We start from the raw sequence: 14,301 nt of genomic DNA, 5'->3' as shown, positions 1-14,301 counted from the left end.
CCATTGGCTGCTAGGGTTGGTCCCCTAGGGTCTGTCTTTCTTGGCCACTGACTGCTTACCTTATCCTGGGCATTAGGGCACTAGGCAGAAAGGATGGGATGAACCCAATCCAGCCCTGTCCCACTAATAATGCAGGACACATCTTGTGGATGGGGAGATTTCACAGAGGACTCTAGAATTCCAGGTTGCTAACGTCTGGAATCTAACGTCAGGGGTCATGAGGTCACACAATACTACTTGAGTCCTCTCCCCACAAATTCCATTTTAGGGTCATCCTTATTGTTGGAAAGCTCATCCTTCATATTTGTTTTTATCACTATTCTGGGAGGTAGGTAGGACAAAGATGTTTTAATTTTAAATTTCTGGTTATAAAAATAGTGCATGCTCAATGCTCATTGTAGAATTACAGAACATCAAAATCATCCATAATTTTAATAGAGAAAACCACTTAAAACATTCTAAGGCATTTCCCATCTTCTACATGCATTAAAAAAAAAAAAACAAGATATGTGTATTATATGTTTGCTTTATATCCAAATTTTCCACCTGTAGTTATATTGGGAACATTTCTTCCATGCTATTAAATATTCTTTAAAATAATTACTCAGCATTAAAAAGTAATAATCCATTATTTGGATGTGGGATGGTTCATGTGATTATTTATGGAAATTTAGGTCTAAATTTTTGCTCCTAAAAATTGTGCCATGATCAGCATAATTACCTTGGGGATATTAAAGGTTTGGTTCCAGACCGATAAAGCAAGTATTGCAATAAAGTGAGTCAAATGAATTTTTTGGTTCCCCACCACATATAAAAGTTATGTTTATACTACACTGTAGTCTGTTAAGTGTTCAATAGCGTTATGTCTTTTAAAAACCCAGTGTAAGTACCGTAATTAATAAATACCTTTTTTGTGGGGACCTGGGTGGTTCAGTCAATTAAGCGTCTGCCTTTGGCTCAGGTCATGATCCCAGGGTCCTGGACTGAGTCCCGCTTCAGGCTCCCTGCTGGTTGGGAAGCCTGCTTCTCCTTTTCCCTCTGCCTGCTGCTCTGCCTACTTGTACTCTTTATCTCTCTGTTAAAGAAATAAAATCTTAAAAAAAATAAAAAAAATACTTTTTTTGCTGAAAAGCACTAACCATCATCTGAGCTTTCAGAGTTCTAATCTTTTTGCTGGAAGGTCTTGCCTCAGTGTTGATGGCTGCTGACTGATCGGCGTGGTGGCTGTTGGAGTTTGGGGTGGCTGTGGCAATTTGTTAAGAGAAAAGAACAATGAAGTTTGCCGCACTGATTGGCTCTTCCCTTTACAGCCAATTTCTCTGTGGCATGCGATGCTGTGTGATAGCATTTCACCCACAGAAGAACTCCTTTCAGAATTGGAGTCAGTTCTCCCAAGCCCTGCTTCTGTTTTATCAGATAACTTTATGTAACATTCTAAATCATTTGTTGTCATTCCAGCAATCTTCACAGCATCTTCACCAGGAGTAGATTCCATCTCAAGAAACCACTTTCTTTGCTCAGCCCTAAGAAGCAACTCCTTGTCTGTTCAGGTTTTATTATGAGATGGCAGCCATTCGGTCCCATCTTCAGGCTTTACTCATTCTGGTTCTCTTGCTCTTTCCACCACCCTGCCATTACCTCCTCCACTGAAATCTTGAACCCCTCAAACTCCATGGCGCTTGGAATCAGCTTCTTCCAAACTCCTGTTCATGTTGATATTTTGATTTCTTCCCAGGAATCACAGATGTTCTTGGTGGCATGTAGAATGTTGAATCCTTTTCAGTAGGTTTTCAGTTTACCCAGATCCATTGGAGGAATCAGTGCCTATGGCAGCGGTAGCCTTAGGAATTAATATTTCTTAAGTAATAAGCCTTGAAAGTCACAATAGGAATGAATATTTCTTAAGTTATAAGCCTTGAAAGTCCAAATTACTCCTCGATCTATGGGCTGCAGAATGGATATTGTGTCAGCAGGCATGAAAACAGCATTCGTCTCCATCTGAGCTCTTGGGTGACCAGGTGCATTGTCAATGAGCAGTAACGTTTTCAAAGGAATCTTTTTTTCTGAGCAGTAGGTCTCAACAGTGGGCTTGTGATATTCAGTAAACCAGTTTGTAAACAGATGTGCTGTCATGTAGGCTTTGTTGTTCCACTTGCAAGGCGTGAGTGGCAGAGTGGATTTAGCATAATTCTTAAAGGCCATAGGATTTTGGAGATGGTAGATGAGCACTGGCTTCAACTGAAAGTCAGCAGTTGTATTTGCCCCTAATAAGGGAGTCAACCTCTCCTTTAAAGCTTTGAAGCCTGGCATTGACTTCTCTCTAGCTATGAAAGTTCTAGATGACAGCTTCTTCCAATAGAAGCCTGTTTCACCTACATTGAAAATCTGTCATTCAGTGTAACCACCTTCAGAAGTAACTTAGCTTAGATCTTCTGGATAACTTGCTGCAGCTTCTACATCAGCACTCATTTGCACTTTGATGTTTCGGAGATGGCTTCCTTCCTTAAATCTCATAAACCCACCTCTGCTGGCTTCAGACTACTTCTGCAGCTTCCTCGCCTCTCTCAGCCTTCATAGGATTGGAGAGAGTTAGGACCTTGCCCTGGATTAGCCTTTGGCTGAAGGGAGTGTTGCCCCTTGTTGAATCTGCTGTCCAGACCACTAAAACCTTCTCTCTATCAGCAATAAGGCTGTTTCATTTTCTTACAGTTTGTTCACTGGAGTAGCATTCTGAATTTCCTTTAAGAACTTTTCCTGTGTGTCTACAACTTGGCTAACTGGTCCAGGAGGCTGAGACTTTAGCCTGTCTCAGCTTTCGACATGCCTTCCTCACTAAGCTTAATCATTTCTAGCTTCTGATTTTAAGTGAGGGGTGTGTGATTCTTCCTTTTGCTGGAACATAGAGGCCATTTTAGGGTTTTTCATTGGCCTCTCTTCAGTATTTTTGTGTCTTAGGGAATAGGGAGACCCAGGGAGAGGAAGAGAGATGGGGGAATGGCTGGTTCATGGAGCAGTCAGAACACACATTTACTAAGTTCATTTTATTATATAGGTATAGTTTGTAGCATCCCCAAACAGTTATAATAATAACATCAAAGATGACTGATCCCAGATCATCATAATAGATATAATAATAATGAAAAAGTTTGAAATATTGCAAGAATTACCAAAATATGACGCAGAGACACAAAGTGATTGGCTTAAAGTAGGATTGCCACAAACTTCCAATTTGTAAAAAATGCAGTATCTGTAAAGTACAATAAAGAGAAGCACAAAAACAAAAAACAAAACAAAACAAAACAAAAAAAACACAAGGTATACCTGTCCCTGAATTTTTGGTCACATCTCTTGATTATTTTCTCAGAAGGATTTCTAGAAATAAGATTCTTGGATCAAGGCTTTTTAATAGCTTTTGACATATATTTAGTATGGCAAGAATTATTAAAGTTTGCATCTTAGTCCCTAATCCCTTTGCTGAAGCACTAATATAGTGACAGATGCCTGAGTGTGTCTGAAGTGTCTCATTTTTCGGGAAAATTTCCTATACCCCTCAAATGGGGAAGGGATTATTGGGGTACCTGGCTGGCTCAGTTAGAGAAGCATGTGACTCTCTTGATATTGGGGTTGTAAATTCAAGCCCCATGTTGGGTGTAAAGATTACTAAATAAAATAATAAAGATAAAAAATTCAGGGGTGGGGAACCTGGGTGGCTCAGTCAGTTAAGCATCTGCCTTCGGCTCAAGGCATGATCCCACAGTCCTGGGATTGAGCGCTGCATTGGGGGGTCTCTGCTCAGTGGGGAGCCTGCTTCTCCCTCTCCCACTGCCTGCTGCTCTGCCTACTTGTCCTCTATGTCTCTATCTGTCAAATAAGTAAAATCTTAAAAAAAATCTTTGGGGATGCTTGGGTGGCATAGTCAGTTAAGCATCTGAATCTTGATCTCAGCTCAGGTCTTCATCTCAGGGTCATGAGTTCAAGCCCCACTTTGGGCTCCATGCTGAGTGTGGAGCCTATGAATAGATATATAAAAATCTTTAAAATGCTCTTGTTGGGGCATCTGGGTGGCTCAGTTGGTTAAGCATCTGCCTTTGGCTCAGGTCATGATCCCAGGGTCCTGGGACTGAGCCCCTTGTTGGGCTCCCTGCTCCACCGAGAGCCTGCTTCTCCCTCTGCCTTCCCCCTGCTTGTGCTCTCTCTCTCTCTCAAATAAATAAACAAAATCTTAAAAACAAAAAACAAAAAACAACTCTTGTCATCCTCAGCCCTATTGAATGGCAGACCTAAATCTGGGGGTCTGTCCTGTGTGGGGGTCTTGCCGGTTTCCTTGACCAGAGCATACTAGTACCAGAATGTGGGCCCTGGAGGTCAGGTGGCTTCCTATTACTTTGCATTGACTAAGGGGCCAGCCTTCTTTATTACAACATGGAAAAAAATGCTGTCCTGTTACTTGTCAGATGAGAAATGCATGTGAAAACACATTGACAACTGTGAAGAACTCTATAAATGTAATGTTACTATTAGGGTTACTTTGGATTGGAATAATAATGCTGATATGACTACTAAGATATTATATAATACTTTTGGCACATTAGAGGGTGTTGCTATTTGAATGATGGCGTGGAACTTCAGAGAAGATTTACTCTGGCCTGCTTATTTTACAAATAAGGAGACTGAGGCTCAGAGAACTTAATTTTCCTATCCCCTGTCACATTGAAGAGTACTCCTGGCAGCCAGGTCTCCTCACTTTTCTTTTTTTTTCTTTTTTGCCACATTCGTGGATTTCTACTAGAGCCAAGTACAACAATTAATATCTCGCTCACGTGTGCTTCTAGGGTACTGTTTAACACTTTTTAAAAATTGAGTTATAATTGACATGCATTGTATTAGTTTTAGGTGTACAGTCACAATGATTTGATACTTGTGTGTATTGCGAAATGATCACTAGAATAACTCTAGTTAACATCTGTCACCATACATGACTACGGAGTTTTTTTCTTGTGATGAGAACTTTTAAGATATACTCTCAGTAGCTTTCAAATATGCAATACAATATTATAAACTGTAGTCCCCATGCTGTACATTACATCCCTATGACTTACTTATTTTTTAACTGGAAGTTTGTACCTTTCGACTCTCTCACCGATTTTGCCCACCCCCACGCTCTGCCTCTGGTGACCTGATCTCTGTAGCTATGAGCTTGGGTGTTTTGTTGTGTTTTGTTGGTTTTTTAGAGTCCATATATAAGTGAGATCATAAGGTATTTGCCTTTCTCTGCCTTATTTCACCTAGCATAATGCTCTCATGGTCCATCTATATTGTCACAAATGGCAAGATTTCTTTCTTTTTCATGGCTGAATAATATTACATTGTATTTATGTTCATATAATGTGCATATGTATATATATAGTGGGCTTGTCATATATGACTTTTATTATGCTGAGGTATATTCCCTGTGTATCCAACATCATAAATGGATGTTGAATTTTGTCAAAAGCTTTTTTTTTTTGCACCTATTGAAATGGTTATATGATTTTTACCCTTCATTTTATGAATGTGGCATATCATGTCACTTGATTCTTAAATGTTGAAATATCCTTACCTCCCTGGAATAAATCCCATTGATCATGTCATATAGTGTTTTTAATATATTGTTGAATTCAGTGTGTTAATGTTTTGTTGATGATTTTTGCATCTATATTCATCAGGGATAATGGCCTGTATTTTCTTTTTTTGTGTTACCCATGTCTGGTTTTTGTAGGGGGGTAATCCTGGCCTTATAAAATGACTTTTGAAGTGTCCCTTCCTCTTTTAGTTTTTGGAAGAGTTTAAGAAGAATTGGTATTAATTCTTCTTTGAGTGTTTGGTAGAATTTCTTAGTGAAGCTGTCTAGTCCCATTCTTTTTTTTGTAGGGAGTTTTAAAATTACTACCAAAAAAAAGTGGTAAAAAAAGACAGCTTCACTAACAAATTCTAATTTGTTTGTTTAGATTTTCTGTTCATGATTCAGTCTTCAAAGGGTTGTATGTTTCTAGGAATTTATCCATTTCTTCTAGGTTATCAACTTGTTGTTATGTAATTGTTCATAGTAGTGTTAATGATCTTTTGTATATCTTTGATATCAGTTGTACCATCTTCTTTATCATTTCTGATTTTATTTATTTGAGCCCTTGTTTTCTTGGTGAGTTTAGCTCAAGTTTTGTTTATATTTTCAAAGAACCAGCTCTTGGTTTTATTGATCTTTTCTATTGTCTTTTAGTCTATATTTCATTTATTCCTGCTGTGCTCTTTGTTATTTCATTCCTTCTACTAACTTTGGGCTTCATTTGTTCTTTTTCTAGTTCCTTATGGTGTAATGTTTGGTTGTTTATTAGAGATTTTTCTTGCTTATTTAGGTAGGCATTTATCATTATGAACTTCCCTCTTAGAACTGCTTTTGCTGCATCTCATAAGTTTTGTATGTTGTATTTTCATTTAGCTCAGGATGTCTTTTGATTTTTTAAAATTTCTTTATTGACCCATCAGTTGTTCAGTAGCATGTTGTTTAGTCTCCACATATTTGTGAATTTTCCAGTTTTCTTCTTGTAATTGATTTCTAGTTTTTGATAGGAAAAGATGCTTAATGTGATTTCAATATTCTTAAATTTGCTAAGAGTTGTTGTGTGGCCCAACATATGATCTGTTTTGGAGGATGTTCCATGTACACTTGAGAAGATGTGTATGTTACTGCTTTTGAACGAGTGGTCTGTTTAGATTTGTCCATCTGGTCAAACATGTTGATTAAAACTCATGTTTCTTTATTGATTCTATGTCTGCATGATGTATCTATTGATGTAAATAAGGTGTAAAATATTGATGTAAAAAAGTCCCCTATTATGAGTGTATTTCTGTTCTTCCCCTTAGTTCTCTTAGTAATTGCTTTATATATTTAGGTACTCCTATGTTGGGTCCATAAATATTTTAAAATGTTATTTTTTTTTTGGATTGACCCCTTTATCAATATGTAATACCCTTCCTTGTGTCGTCTTATAGTTTTTGTTGAAGTCTATATTGTCTAATGTAAGTATAGCTACCCTAGCTTTCTTTTGGCTTTGATTTGTATAGACTTTTTCCCTGCCTTCACTTTCAGCCTGTGTATGTTCTTCTATCTGAGGTGAGTCTCTTGCAGGCAGCATATAGTTGGATCTTGTGTTTTGTTTTGTTAATCTATTTGGCAACTCTGTGTCTTTTGATTGGAGAATTTAGGCTATTTACATTTAAAGTAATTATTGATAGGTGTGTACCTATTGCCATTTGTTAATTGCTGTCTTGTAGTTTTTTATATCCTTTCTTCTTTTACTCTATTCCTTTATGGCTTGTTAACTTTCTTTAGAAAGTTTAGAGGTATGCCTAGATATCTACTGTATGTTTTTGCTTGTGAGGCTTACATATGATAACTTATGTTTATAAGAGTCTATTTTAAGTTGATAACAACTTAAGTTTGAATGCATTCTAATGCTTTAATTTAATGTCACATTGTACATCTTTTTATCTTGTGTATACCTACCTAATTATAATAGTTACAGCTATTTTTACTATTTTTGTTAACCTTCATATAGCTTTGTAAGTGATTTAGTCACTACCTTTACTATATATTTACCTTAAACAATGAGATTTATACTTTCATATGTCGTCTTCTTACTACTTAGTACCTTTTATTTTGAGTTTAAAGATGTCCCTTTAGCATTTCTTATAAGGCTGGTTTAGTGATGAAGAACTCTAGCTTTTGCTTGTTTAGAAAACATTCTTTATTTCCTTCAATTCCAAATGATAATTTTGTTGGGTAGAATATTCTTGGTTGAAAAGTGTTTTTCTTTTGACATTTCAAATATATCATGTCACTCTCTTTTGGCCTGCAAAGTTTCTGCTAGAAAATCTGCTGATAGTCTTCTGCTAGTTCCCTTATATATAACAAGTTGTTATTCTCTTGCTGCTTCTAAGAGTCTCTCCTTGTCTTTAGTGTTTGATATTTTAATCTTAATATCTTGGTGTATGTCTCTTTGGGTTTATCTTCTTTGAAATTCTCTAGGCTTCCTGGATCTGGATATCTGTTGTTTTTCCCAGATAGGGAAGTTTTCAGATATTATTTCTTCAAATAAGTTTTCTGCCTCTGTCTTTCTTCTCTTTCTGAGACTCCTGTATTACCAGTCTTAGTCTATCTGGTGGCATTCCATAAGCCCCTTAAACTATCTGTACCAGAAGAATAAATGAAACAAGATGGGATTGGGAGGGAGACAAACCATAAGTGACTCTTAATCTCACAAAACAAACTGAGAGTTCCTGGGGGGCGGGGTGTTGGGAGAAGGGGGGTGGGGTTATGGACATTGGGGAGGGTATGTGCTTTGGTGAGTGCTGTGAAGTGTGTAAACCTGGCGATTCACAGACTTGTAACCCTGGGGATAAAAATATATGTTTATAAAAAATAAAAAATTAAAAAAAAACTATCTGTACCTTTTTTCTTTCTTTTTTCTTTTAGGTGTTCTGATGGGTGAGTGTCTCTGCCTTGTCTTCAAGTTCACTTATCCTTTCCTCTCTTTCATATAGTTTGATGTTGAACCCCTCTAGTGTATTTTTCAATTTAGTTACTGTATTCTTCAGTTCTTTGAGTTCTGTTTGGAACTTTCTTACATATTTTTTCTTTGTTAAAGCTCTCACTGTTTATCCATTCTTCTCCCAAATTTGGTAAGCATCTTTATGACCATTATTTTGAAAACTTTGTCAGATAAAATACTTATTTCTGTTTCATTCAGGTTTTTTTTCCTGATTTTTATCTTGTCTTTTTCATTTGGAAAATATCCTTTTGTTCTCTCATTTTGCTTGACTCTCTGTATTGGTTTCTGTCCCCTAGATAAAACAGCCACTTTTTCCATCCTTAAAGGGTTGGCCTTATGTAGGAGATAAACCTTCTTGTTCAACCCTGCCCTATCTCTTGGTTGTCTCTGAAATCTTTGTGATTTTCCAAGCAGCCTATTTTATTTTTGAAAGCTCTTAGTAGCTGAGAGTGTGCCAAGACCAGTTGGTGTTCTAAAGGGTAGGATCTCAGCTAGCACCTAGTTTCAAGCTTATTGGAAGCCAGAACATCAGGCAAACGCATTTATTTCTATTTTTATTATTTTAAAAGATTTTATTTATTTATTTGACACAGAGAGAGAGAGATCAAGTGCGCACAAACAGGGGGAGCAGTTTAGGGAGAGGGAGAAGCAGACTCCCTGGGAGTCTCCCAGGGAGACTGATGGGGGGCTTGGTCCCAGGACTCTGGGATCATGATCTGACCCAAAGAGAGACACTTAACTGACTGAGCCAACCAGGCACCCAGGCAACAGCTTTTAAATAATGCTAATATATACAGTGCTGTGGGGCTGGAGGTGTAAATATTGCTGGCCCCAATGGTCAAACCATCTGGAAGTATCCCCTAGGCAGCAATGACAAAATCAGGGCTCCTTTCTAGGAGATACTCATGAGCTGTAGTGAGGCAGAAAGACAGCACAAAGATGGCATCCCCTGGCCTATGTTCCCTGGTTGCACTTCTGTGGCCTCTCCATGTGTGCCAAACCTGAAACCTGCCCCTAAGGTTCAAGTGCCAGGACTAGCAAGTAGGTCTCTTTTACAGAAAGATCAGTGGGTACAGTGTCCTGGATGGTGGCCTGCCAAGAAGTGTCTCTCTGATTGTTACAGTCCTGTGGGACCCAGGAACACAAATGCTCCTAATGACCAGAGTAAGGCCATCAAGGAGTATCTTCTGGGTGGCAGCCACAAAAACTAGGACACCAAATATAAAAACTGGGGTGCCAGGCATGTAAGAGCACCCCTCCAAGAGACTTTAGTGCTCTGGAGCATGGCAGAGGGAGAGCACAAAGATAATGCCTGTTTTTCAAACTCTCAGGAAGGGTTTACAGTCAGTGCTTAGATCTGTGTTTAATTAGAAACCTGCCCTCAGGCTACAGTTATGATGATAAGATAATAGGCCTCTTTCCAGAAAGATAGAGCTCCTGAGTCTGTTGCTTCTTGCTGTGCTCTGTGGTAGAAGCTGTTTAAGAACTGTTTCTCCATTGATTATAGTCCTGTGGGACCCATGTGCAAAAGCCCCACTAGCTACCAGAGCCAGGCAATCTAGACATGTCCCTTGGTAGCAGCCACAAAAGTCAGGGCACCAGAGAAGGGAATAGGTTCCTTTCTATAAGATATTGGTGAGCTGGAGGGATGCAGAGGGAGAGAACAAAGATTCAACAGCAGTTTCTATTGCCTGGGAGTCCCCCCGTAGGCCAGTATAAGTCGCCACCAAACTAAAGGTCTGCCTTTCAGGCCAAAGCTCCTGGACCAGGAAATAGGCCTCTTTCTCTGAAAGACTCAGGGTACTGTCTCTGCAGTGCCCTGGGAGTGGTAGCCTGCCAAGAACTCTTGTTCTGATTTTTACAGTCCTATGGGACCCAGAAACGCAAACTCCTAGCCTTCAGAGCCAGGTGATCAAGGGGGTGTTCCCCAGGTCATAGCTACAAAAACTGGGTTCCTGGACATACAAACAAGGGTACCAAATGTGTGTAGAAGCTCCCTTTGGGGAGATATTGGTTCTCTGGAGTGTGTCAGAGGAGGAGTGTGAAGATCATGCACTGACTGGAGGAAGGCAGAGGGGGAGTGCAAAGATGGCACTTGGTGAAAAAAGGGGAAAAAAGGAAAAGAGAAAGAAAAGAGAAAAAAGGAAGGAAAAGAAGAGAAATACAGAAGAAAAAAGATGGTGCCTGCTGGCTTCAGCAAGGCAGAGGAAGAGCATGGAAAATGGTGTCTGCCAGCTGGAGCATAAAGATGGCACCTGCAGGAAAGAGAAAAAAAGGAGGAAAAAAACCCAGATGGCATTTGGCTGCTTTACCAAGGCAGAATGAGAGTAGGAAGATGGTGCTCTCCAGCCTTTGTCCCTGGAGAGTATCCTAGCAGGCACCTGTCCCTCAGTTCAGCACTTGAAGATTAGGGAATGAGTGTCACTCACATAAAGTCTGGGCACTTTTCAAAGTGCTGCTTCTGCAGTAGGCCCTGGGGCATGTCGGTCTCTGTGTGTGGGCCCTTTAGGAGACGTCTTCGGCTCACCACAACCCTGCTGGTCTTCAAAGCTAGGTGTTTTGGGGGCTTGCCTCTCAGTTGCCAGTCTTAAAAGTTAGGGTGCCTGATGTGGAGTATAGACCCTTTGCTCCTGTAGGAGAAGCTCCCAGTTTTGATTCCCGGCTGATTGTAAGTCCCCGTACTAGGTGTGGGGTTTATTCATTGTGTCTCAGCCTTTCCTACCTGCTTCGATGTGGTTTCCTTCTTTTCTCAATGAGAAGGGTCCCTCTGCCAGGCTGTAGGTTTTCTTCAGAGGAAATTGTTCCATATACAGCCATGGATTCAGTGCATCTGTGGGAGAAGGTGAATTCAGAATCTTCTGACATCGCCATTTTCCTGTTTAACATTTTAACCAAACACAGGTATTTTTATTAGGTACATAAAGAACTAATGATAATAGTCTTTGAGGAAATTCACCAGTTGTAACCTCAAGCTCTTCTGTCCTGGTGCCCCCATCTTTCTTCTTTATTGCCTTGTGATATACTGTAAACTCATTTCTTGTATTTATTATCTGTGTTCCTCTACTAAATTATAAGAGCCATGAGGGCAGGATTTTTTGTCCCTTTTAATTTCCCAGCACTGAAATCAATGCTTGGCTCATGGTAGCATTTGATAAATATTTATTGAAAAACTGAATGAATAGTTCCTGAATTAGGAATAAGATCTTTGAATCGGGGATGGAGACTGGGATCTAATTCCAGTTCCTAATTGCTGTATGAGCTTGGGCAAGTCTGTCTTCTCTTTGGGTCTCCTTTTAGCATCTGTAAAATAAAAGCATTGACTCTCTTTAGTTTCTTACTAGCTCGAAAATTTCAAAGTTTTGTGCGTTCTTAGTTTTCAAATACTTAGTAGTAATAGAAGTATTTTTTTGTTTTATTTTCAAATAAAATTGTATGCAGAATCTCAAAATGTAAAACAGAAGTGGAACTGTTCTGATTGAATTGGGAACAGGGAAAGAAACACGGGGGAAGGGATAATAAAGCCTTACCACTTGGCTGCCTGCTGGCAGGTCCGCTGTTCATGGTAGCCCCTGGGTTGCATCCAGGGAACACCGGGCTCTGTAGGACACAGTTTGAAAACCCTTTCTCTGGATTAAGTGAGAAATGGGAACTGGGTCATATCTCTGAGTAAAATTTTGTTTGTGCTCAGATGTGGATTTGAAAGAGAATGTTGAATAATGAGAAAAAGTGTTAGATGGTGGACTTCTGGATGGAGTTTTCTTTGTATAATTTCCTCTATTATTATACAAAAATAAAACTGGGATAAAAATTTCAATTATGTGGTTTTATTAGAAACTCATGTGGTTGAGGTTACTTAATAAATGTTGGTCTCTAGTTCCTTTATCTTCTAGGCCTACCAGTTTCAAGTAGTCTGAGGTCTAGAGATCTGTTTGTTTTGTAATTGCCAGAGGATTAAGGGTCTTTGTGAAGTTTTTACATTAAGATTCCCAGTCCTCGCCCCACTATTAGTCCCATCACATTGAAGTGGACCATTGTAGTTAATAGTAGAACTAATTTTTAAGCCCTGGGTCTCACTTGGAGGAGAGCAGTCAGATACGTGGGTTCAATAGGACAGTGAATTAAATGACATAGGCCATTTCTTTTCTCCTGAATCTGTAACTAGATTGAACTCTGTCTGGCCTACCAGCTGGGAAGCAAGCTAAGCTAATATTTGTCTAGCTCTGTGATCTGAATTGTTTGAAGGATGGTTTGGCTTGTTTGAATTTGAGTATCCCCTAATAATCAGGAGAGATCGAAAGCTCTTGTTTTGTCGAGTACATATTTACCATGTATTATATTACCTTTTATTAATATAGCAGCTAAAGAAACATTCAGAGTAGATTGTCTATAGACTCATTTGATTGATATTCTTTTCTGAATAAAGAGCAGTGATATATGTATCCAGACAATACCTCTCATTCAAGGATCTCAACACATAAAAAAGGTGTTTTGCTTAGTCTTTTTCATTATTCATTTTATTCGAAAATCACTTGAATTTTGTTAGTTTCATGAGCATGTTGCACCTGTATATTTCAAAGAAGTTACAAGCATAGAGGTACCACCCTTAGTAGAAACTTTCTTGTGGTTGTTTTCATAGGTAAAGCAGAGCCGTGTGTTGATAGCTCTTACTTTTGCCCCAACCTAATGGGCCCATTTGTTGCTATGGTAACTCTAGCATCATTTGGGATTATTCAAACTCAATTTTTCCAAAGACGCTTATTTTGATGATCCAAAATTTGAGGATCCAACCACACTGAGAACAATTTTTGAGTGTTTCTACCTGCCCACCTTGATATTTGCGATCCTTACAATAGGGTGTTTTTCTTTGTCTAACTTTAAAAGCTTTTAAAAGCAGTTTGTTTTTCAGTAGAAGTTTTGTTTGCTTCCTTGTTTCATTTGAATTTATGGGAATCTTGGTACTGTCTCATAGTAACAGCTCCTTATTTTTTTCATGCGCTAATCACAACAATTTAGTGAATTATGGCAAAGATTATTGTGTCGTTTTATGTATGAGGAAGCTGAAGCCTGGAGAGCTGGAGTGACTTTCCTGGTTTGGTGGATGGTAGTGGCTGAGCAAATACTAGAACCCAGGTCTCTTGATTCCCAGATTAGTGCTCTTCCCAATAGAGGTCCAACTCAAGGCTTATCATTCCCCCCCCCCTTCAATTTGTCATTTGGATGTCTCAAGATGACATTAATCAATCAATAAAGATTAAAATGAGAGAAAATCAATGGGAACCAGTAGTGAATTGAAACAACATTATTAAATTTACAAACTTCAAAGCCCAGAGAGTTGTTTACATTGTTAGATATTAGAAATGAACTATCTTTAGATGGGTTTATGATTAACCATGAGTGTCTTTTCCTTTGTGATCTGTAGAACCACAGGTCATCTCTACAGGAAATTTGCTTTTTCAGTAAAGCTGCCTTTTCATTATTACTGTGTTCCTCAGTAGTTAACATTTTGTGGTCTGCTGGAGGAAAAATTGCATTTGGACCATAAAATTAAACCTAACTTGACATTGAGTTTCATTCCAGGAAAACAGATACTTTAAAATCAAATGTATTGTCTTAAAATTTAGTTGCAGTGAAATATTAACGTGTAGTCTTTGTCATCATGGGTACTTTTTATTGGTTGTTCCCACAAGTTAAACTGTACAATACTGCTAGTTAA

At 38.7% G+C, this 14,301-nt stretch overlaps 1 protein-coding gene and 1 pseudogene across 7 annotated transcripts in view; one reads left to right on the top strand and one right to left on the bottom strand.

Annotated features, from left to right (window-relative positions):
- Nucleotides 1-14,301, top strand: part of SERGEF (secretion regulating guanine nucleotide exchange factor) — a 216,842-nt gene that overhangs the window by 73,572 nt on the left and 128,969 nt on the right. The gene's annotated exons all lie outside the window — the stretch shown is intronic.
- On the bottom strand, nucleotides 1,154-2,897 carry LOC131818828 (tigger transposable element-derived protein 1-like; annotated as a pseudogene).

This window comes from Mustela lutreola, chromosome 1 (genome assembly GCF_030435805.1).
Source record: "Mustela lutreola isolate mMusLut2 chromosome 1, mMusLut2.pri, whole genome shotgun sequence".
Lineage (NCBI taxonomy): Eukaryota > Metazoa > Chordata > Mammalia > Carnivora > Mustelidae > Mustela > Mustela lutreola.
This window is presented reverse-complemented; position numbering and strand designations above follow the sequence as displayed.